Source organism: Apium graveolens, chromosome 1 (assembly GCF_009905375.1).
Source record: "Apium graveolens cultivar Ventura chromosome 1, ASM990537v1, whole genome shotgun sequence".
Taxonomy (NCBI): domain Eukaryota; kingdom Viridiplantae; phylum Streptophyta; class Magnoliopsida; order Apiales; family Apiaceae; genus Apium; species Apium graveolens.
Genome location: NC_133647.1, coordinates 131,491,064 through 131,498,726, shown reverse-complemented (window position 1 = coordinate 131,498,726; position 7,663 = coordinate 131,491,064). Strand labels below are relative to the sequence as shown.

General features: G+C 42.1%; 1 non-coding gene across 1 annotated transcript; it reads right to left on the bottom strand.

The window, feature by feature from the left end:
- Positions 1-4,397: 4,397 nt before the first annotated feature.
- LOC141679619 (small nucleolar RNA R71) lies at positions 4,398-4,504 on the bottom strand. Its single transcript, XR_012558144.1, has one exon. It is a non-coding gene; the product is annotated as a small nucleolar RNA R71 (small nucleolar RNA).
- Between the last annotated feature and the right edge of the window lie 3,159 nt (positions 4,505-7,663).

Here is a 7,663-nt window from a genome sequence, read left to right as displayed (position 1 = left end):
TCCACCAGTCTATCGACTGTGTATCTCTCATTGATAGGAATGAAATGGGCTGACTTTGTCAGTCGGTCTATAATCACCCATATGGCATCATGGTTGGCTTTCGTCCTTGGTAAACCGACAACAAAATCCATGGCTATCTGTACCCATTTTCATTCGGGAATCTCCAGGGGTCGTAAAAGTCCACTGGGTCTCTGGTGCTCTCCCTTTACTCTTTGGCAAGTCAAGCATTTGCTTACCCATTCTGCTACGTCCCTCTTCATGTTGGGCCACCAATAATACTCCTTCAAATCCCTATACATCTTGGTGCTTCCCGGGTGAATGGAATACCTTGAACTATGGCTGTCATCCAAGATCTCGTCTTTAAGCGCTTGAACGTTCGGAACTCAAGTCCGGTAGAAGTACCTCATTATCCCTTTATCATCTTTCTCAGTATGGATCTCTTCTCCAGTCATTGACTATCTGCCTTCATTCATTACTTTCTCTTGGCACAATCTGATCTTTTCCAATAACTCTGGCTGCATCGAGATCTCAAACAGTTTTTTAGTTCCGGTTCCGATTACCTTTACTTCTATTTCCATTCTCTCGAAATCCTTTATCAATTCCTCCGAAGTCATTATATTTTTGAGTCTTTCCTTCCTGCTAAGGGCGTCAGCCACCATATTGGCTTTCCCTGGATGATAGAGAATCTCACAATCATAGTCCTTGATTAGTTCTAACCATCTCCTCTAGCGCATATTGAGCTCTTTCTGCGTAAATATGTACTTGAGGCTCTTATGGTCTATGAAAATCTCGCACTTCTCTCCATACAAGTAGTGCCTCCAAATTTTTAAGGCAAAAACTATTGCCGCGAGCTCAAGGTCATGAGTAGGATATCTAATCTCGTATTCCTTCAGTTGTCTCGACGCATACGCAATCAACTTTACCGTGCTGCATAAGCACACACCCTAATCCTTTGTGCGACGCGTCACTATATATCACAAAATCTCCTTTTCCGTCTGGCAATGCCAACACCGGGGCCGTTACTAACCTTTTCTTTAATTCCTGAAAACTGTTCTCGCATTTTTCCGTCCATTCAAACTTCTCTGTCTTACGAGTAAGTCGTGTTAAAGGGGCTGCGATCTTCGCAAAGTCCTGTACAAATCTACGATAGTAGCCGGCCAATCCTATGAAACTTCTTACCTCTGTGGGTGTGGTTGGCCTTTCCCAATTTGAGACCGCCTCTATCTTGGAGGGGTCGACCAATACTCCTTCTTTATTGATCACATGTCCTAAAAACTGTACTTCATTCCGCCAGAATTCACACTTCGAGAATTTGGCATATAATTGTTCCTCTCTGAGTATTCCTAGAGCTATCCTCAAATGCTCTGCATGTTCTGCCTCAGTCCTTGAGTAGATTAAAATATCATCGATAAAAACTATGACACACTTGTCCAAGTACTTCTTAAATACTCTGTTCATTAATCCATGAAAGTTGCTGTGGCGTTGGTTAATCCAAAGGACATTACCAAGAACTCATAGTGCCCATACCTGGTACGGAATGCGGTCTTGGAAATATCTTAGGGTTTAATCTTTAGCTGGTGATATCCAGTTCTCAGGTAAATCTTGGAAAAATAAATAGCATCCTTTAGATGGTCGAACAGATCGTCTATTCTAGGTAACGGTTACCTGTTCTTTATGGTTAGCTTGTTCAACTCTCGGTAGTCGATGCACAGCCTCATGCTCCCATCCTTCTTCTTAACAAATAACGCTGGTGCTCCCCACGGAGACACACTGGGTCTTATCATACCCTTATCCAAGAGTTCCTGCAATTGAGTAGCTAATTCCTTCATTTTTAACGGGGCTAACCGGTAAGGTGCTTTTGAAACTGGCGCCGTCCCTGGGGCCAACTCAATAGCAAATTCAATCAGTCTATCGGGTGGTAATCCCGGAAGGTCTTGTGGGAATACATCTTCAAATTCGTTGACTACCGGAATATCTTGTAAGTTGGGCACCTCTTTCTGCGTGTCCACCACATAGGCTAGGTAAGCCTCATTTCCTTTTCGTAGCATCCTTTTGGCCTGGGCCATAGTCAAAAATTTATGCGTCTACCTCTTTCCTCTAAATATGACTTCTTTCTTTCCTGGGATAATCAACTTAACTTTCTTCCCCTTACAGTCTATCTGAGCAACATTGCTAGATAGCCAGTCCATTCCCAAAATTACATCAAACTCCCCTAATTTAAAAGGAATCAGTTCAATACTAAAAGATTGTTCCCCTATGCCTAACTCACAGGCGGGGTGATAAGTGGCATTTTATACCACTTAGAACGTCTTAAAATGGCTTAAATTGGTGTCTTGAAATCAAGTATTTTGTGTATTTGATGCGTTTTTCTAGTGTTTATGCATTTCAGGGTATTAGTTGCATTTCGGGGGAGGAATCATCAAGAATAAGCCTTGGCATGTGTTCACCATTGCGAGAGGAAAGGAACGGGCAGATTACGGCGAAGAAACGGAGCAAACTTGGATTTTTTCCAGTGGAGGCCTGCGCTCCCGCGCAGCTATGCTGAGCGGCCGCGCAGCAACCTGCGCGCCCGCGCAGCTATGCTGAGCGGCCGCGCAGGGTCGGGAATTTTGCTGAATTATTTTAGACTTCTACTTTTGTTTGGCTTCCAACTTCTATGTAATCTGAGTTTTATGGGACTATTATATAAGGAGATTTGAGACGTTTTCACAGAGGGGATTAAGAAGAAGAAGATTGTGTTTTACGCAAGAAGCGAAGGAGATAAGGAAGAAGACCGATTTAGCACACCGCAACGAAGAGGAAGCATATTTTCTTGTGATTCTTGTTTCGTTGTAACGTTGGATACTAGTTTTCTTGCTTTGACTTATTTACTCTTGTGACGTACTCTGTTTTAATATAATTAGTTTAGTTATTATTTTCTTGTGTTTGTTTATCATGATTTCATATGAACCCATGATGGCAATAAGTTCTATTATGGGCTAATCGTGATCATGGGGTTGTAACGGATTTATTATGGAAATCTTTAGTTAATTGTTTAATACTTTAGTGTGTGATGATTGCTTGATATCTAGTATTGGTTGTGCGTATTCGTCTTATGTGCGTCGCGAACATATAAGATAGGGTGTTAATCTCTTGTGAAGCGACGGTGGATCTTGAGATTTAGAACTTGCCATGCTAGCATAGGTTCATGTACGTTGTGCATGATTAGTGGGTAACTCTAACAGTTTTATTTGCCCTATGTAATCAAAAAGGAATAACTTGTGCTTAAATCGTTGTGTTGTCAATTTCTGTAGACATATAGGAACTCAACATAATTGATGACTATTCGACTTTTATCTTAATTGTGGATGCTTGGTAGAATGATATTAGTACAATAAAAGTTGGCTTTTATCAGTTTCGTGTTATTCGATTAATATCATCACTATCACATGCTAAAGGTAATAACAATGGCTATAGAAGGAAGTAATAATGAAGTTGTGATCTCATGAGTGTTTTATTATTGATAAATTGAAGTGTTAGTTAAGTGGTTAGTTAAGTAGTTTATTATAGTTAATATTAATCAACAATTTTAAGTGTTATTATCTTAACATTGAGAAGTAATCATACATTGGTGAGTGAGTTTAATTAGACAATAATTTAGTCTGAGTCTCTGAGGGAACGAACTAGAAAATATTCTATATTACTTGTGAACGCGTATACTTGCGTGAATTTTAGCGCGTGTTTTCGCCCTAACAAGTTTTTGGCGCCGCTGCCGGGGACTCGGCGTATTGTTTAGTTTATGTACTTACCATCATTGGTCATTAGGACTCAGTGATTAGGACGTAGTAGTACTTATTTTTTCTGGTTGTGTTTCAGGTACTTTAGCAAGCGTTTATGCAAACTCGTTCTCGTGCTCGCAAGAGGACTTTAGATACAGCTGAGGAGATAGACGAAGTTCTTGATATTCCGGAGAAGTTAGATTTTGAGGATTCGGATTCAGGAACTGAGCAGAAAGAACCAGTAAACATGGGAGATCGTATGTTCAAGCTGATCCTGCTCTTATGGATTTTTCTCGGCCTAAAATTGATGACATTCAGTCAAGCATCCTTCATCCGGCTATTCAAGCTAACACCTTTGAAATCAAGTCGGGCACTATTCAGATGGTGCGGAATTCTGTTTCTTTTGGAGGAGCGGCAACTGAAGACCCCAACATGCACATAAGGAATTTTGTCGAGATCTGCAGCACTTTTAAGTATAATGGCGTGACTGATGAGGCTATCAAGTTGAGGCTTTTCCCATTCTCACTAAGGGATAAGGCTAAAGACTGGTTACATTCTGAACCAGCTGGGTCCATCACTACGTGGGAAGATCTTGCGCAAAAGTTTCTGGTGAAGTTTTATCCGATGGCAAAGACTGCTGCTATGAGGAGTGCTCTTACTCAGTTTGCGCAGCAACCTACAGAATCTATGTGCGAGGCTTGGGAACGCTACAAGGAAATGTTGAGAAAATGTCCACATCATGGAATGCCGGATTGGATGGTGATCACTGGTTTCTATAATGGTTTGGGGGCCCAATCTCGGCCCATGCTCGATGCAGCAGCTGGAGGCGCCTTATGGGCTAAAAGCTATACTGAGGCGTATAATCTTATCGAGACGATGGCTGCAAATGAGCATCAAAACCCAACTCAGATGATGACGTCAGGCAAGGTAGCAGGTATTCTGGAAGTTGATGCAGCCACCGCTATTGCAGCCCAGCTCCAAGCGCTATCAATGAAGGTTGATTCTCTGGCTACGTATGGAATTAATCAAATAGCTATGGTTTGTGAGCTTTGTGCAGGTTCTCATGCTACGGATCAGTGTTCTCTTGTAAATGAATCTGTTCAGTATGTGAATAATTATCAGCGACAACAGCAGCCTGTGCCAGCGACCTATCATCCTAACAACAGAAATCATCCAAATTTCAGCTGGGGGAATAATCAGAATGCTATTCAGCCACCATATCAGCAAGGAGTGAGTAAACAGTTTAATCCACCTGGATTCCAGCAACCACTGCAGTATGCTACAAGGAAATCATATCCTCAACAGGGAAGTGCAGCTGCACCTACTAGTGCTGATTTTGAGGAACTTAAGCTGTTGTGCAAGAGTCAGGCGGTTTCTATCAAGACCTTGGAAAATCAAATTGGTCAATTAGGCAATGCAGTGCTCAATCGTCAACCTGGCACTCTTCCCAGTGACACGGAAGTACCAGGTAGGAAGGAAGCTAAAGAGCAAGTCAAGGCTATTACCTTAAGGTCTAGAAATGTAGCTGATGCTGAAAAGGCAAAAGAAGTAGAAGCTGAAATTAGAGGTGAAGAATCTAAGCAAAAGGAGAAAGCGGCGGAACCAGGGAAGACTACTGTTGAACACACTCTGCCTGAGGCTAATACAGGGGAGAAACAGCTCTATCCTCCACCACCTTTTCCTAAGAGATTGCAGCCACAAAAGCTGGATAGACAGTTCGGGAAGTTTCTGGAGGTGTTCAAGAAACTTCATATCAATATACCTTTCGCTGAGGCTCTGGAACAAATGCCTAGTTATGCGAAGTTTATGAAGACTATTCTTTCAAGGAAGGTGAAACTGGATGACCTTGAAACCGTTGCTCTCACGGAAGAATGCAGCGCTGTTCTGCAACAAAAGTTACCACCAAAACTGAAAGATCCAGGAAGCTTCACCATTTCTTGCACAATTGGCAATCTGACGTTTGACAAGTGCCTTTGTGATTTGGGAGCAAGCATTAATCTGATGCCGTTGTCGATCTTTAAAAAACTGGATCTGCCTGATCCAAAACCCACGTACATGTCACTACAATTGGCTGACCGTTCCATTACTTACCCAAGGGGCATAGTTGAGGATGTGCTCGTCAAATTGGATAAGCTCTTCTTTCCAGCAGATTTTGTTATTCTGGATTTTGAGGAAGATAAGAAGATTCCCATAATCTTGGGGAGGCCTTTCTTGGCTACTGGCCGTACCTTGATAGATGTGCAAAAAGGTGAACTTACTATGCGGGTCCAAGATCAGGATGTGACCTTCAACGTATTCAAGGCAATAAAATTCCCTACAGAAGATGAGGATTGCTTAAAATTGGATGTGATTGATTCTGCGGTTACTTCGGAACTCGATCACATTCTAATGTCTGATGCATTGGAAAAGGCCTTAGTGGGGGATTTTGACAGCGATGATGAAGATAGCAACGAGCAATTACAATATCTGAACGCTTCTCCCTGGAAGCGAAAGCTGGACATACCATTTGAATCTCTTGGTACTTCTGCCCTCAAGACGCTGAAGGGAAGCTCAAACCATCAATAGAGGAAGCACCTACCTTGGAGCTCAAGCCATTACCTGAACACTTGAGGTATGCTTTTTTAGGTGATTCATCTACATTACCTGTTATTATTTCATCTGACCTTTCAGGTAGTGAGGAAGACAAGCTCTTAAGGATTTTGAGATAATTCAAATTGGCTATAAGATGGACCATAGCAGACATTAAGGGGATAAGTCCTTCATATTATATGCATAAAATTCTGCTAGAGGAAGGTAGTAAGCCAACTGTGGAACAGCAGCGAAGACTGAATCCCATCATGAAGGAGGTGGTGAAGAAAGAAATTCTGAAATGGCTAGATGCAGGCATCATTTATCCTATTTCTGATAGCTCGTGGGTGAGCCCCGTACAATGTGTACCTAAGAAGGGAGGTATCACTGTGGTCGTAAATGAAAAGAATGAGCTCATCCCTACTCGAACAGTTACAGGATGGAGAGTATGCATGGATTATAGAAAATTGAACAAAGCCACAAGGAAGGATCACTTCCCTCTTCCATTTATTGATCAGATGCTTGACAGATTGGCGGGACATGAGTATTTTTGTCTTCTGGATGGTTATTCCGGGTATAATCAGATTTGTATTGCACCAGAGGATCAGGAAAAGACTACCTTCACTTGTCCATTTGGCACATTTGCTTTTCGCAGAGTTTCGTTTGAGTTATGTGGCGCACCGGCCACCTTTCAGAGATGTATGATGGCTATATTCTCTGACATGATTGGAAATAACGTCGAAGTGTTCATGGATGACTTCTCCGTCTTTGGACACTCATATGATGAATGTTTGAATAATCTGCGCGCCGTACTCAAAAGATGTGTGGAAACTAATTTGGTGCTTAATTGGGAGAAATGTCATTTTATGGTGCGTGAAGGCATTATCCTTGGGCATAAGGTCTCTAGCAAGGGTCTGGAGGTGGACAAGGCCAAGGTGGGAGTCATTGAAAATCTTCCCCCACCTAATTCTGTGAAAGGAATCCGTAGTTTTCTTGGTCATGCGGGTTTTTATCGGTAATTCATCAAGGACTTTTCAAAGATATCTAAGCCGTTGTGCAATTTGCTTGAGAAAGATGTGCCTTTCAAATTTGATGATGAATGTTTGGCAGCATTCGAGACTCTCAAGGAGAGTTTGATCACGGCACCAGTCATTACAGCACCAGATTGGATAGAACCATTTGAGATGATGTGTGATGCGAGTGATTATGCGGTAGGTGCAGTTCTGGGACAGCGCAAGAAAAATCTCTTCCATGTGGTCTACTATGCGAGTAAGACTTTAAATGGTGCCCAATTGAACTACACCACTACTGAGAAGGAGCTTTTGGCTATAGTCTTT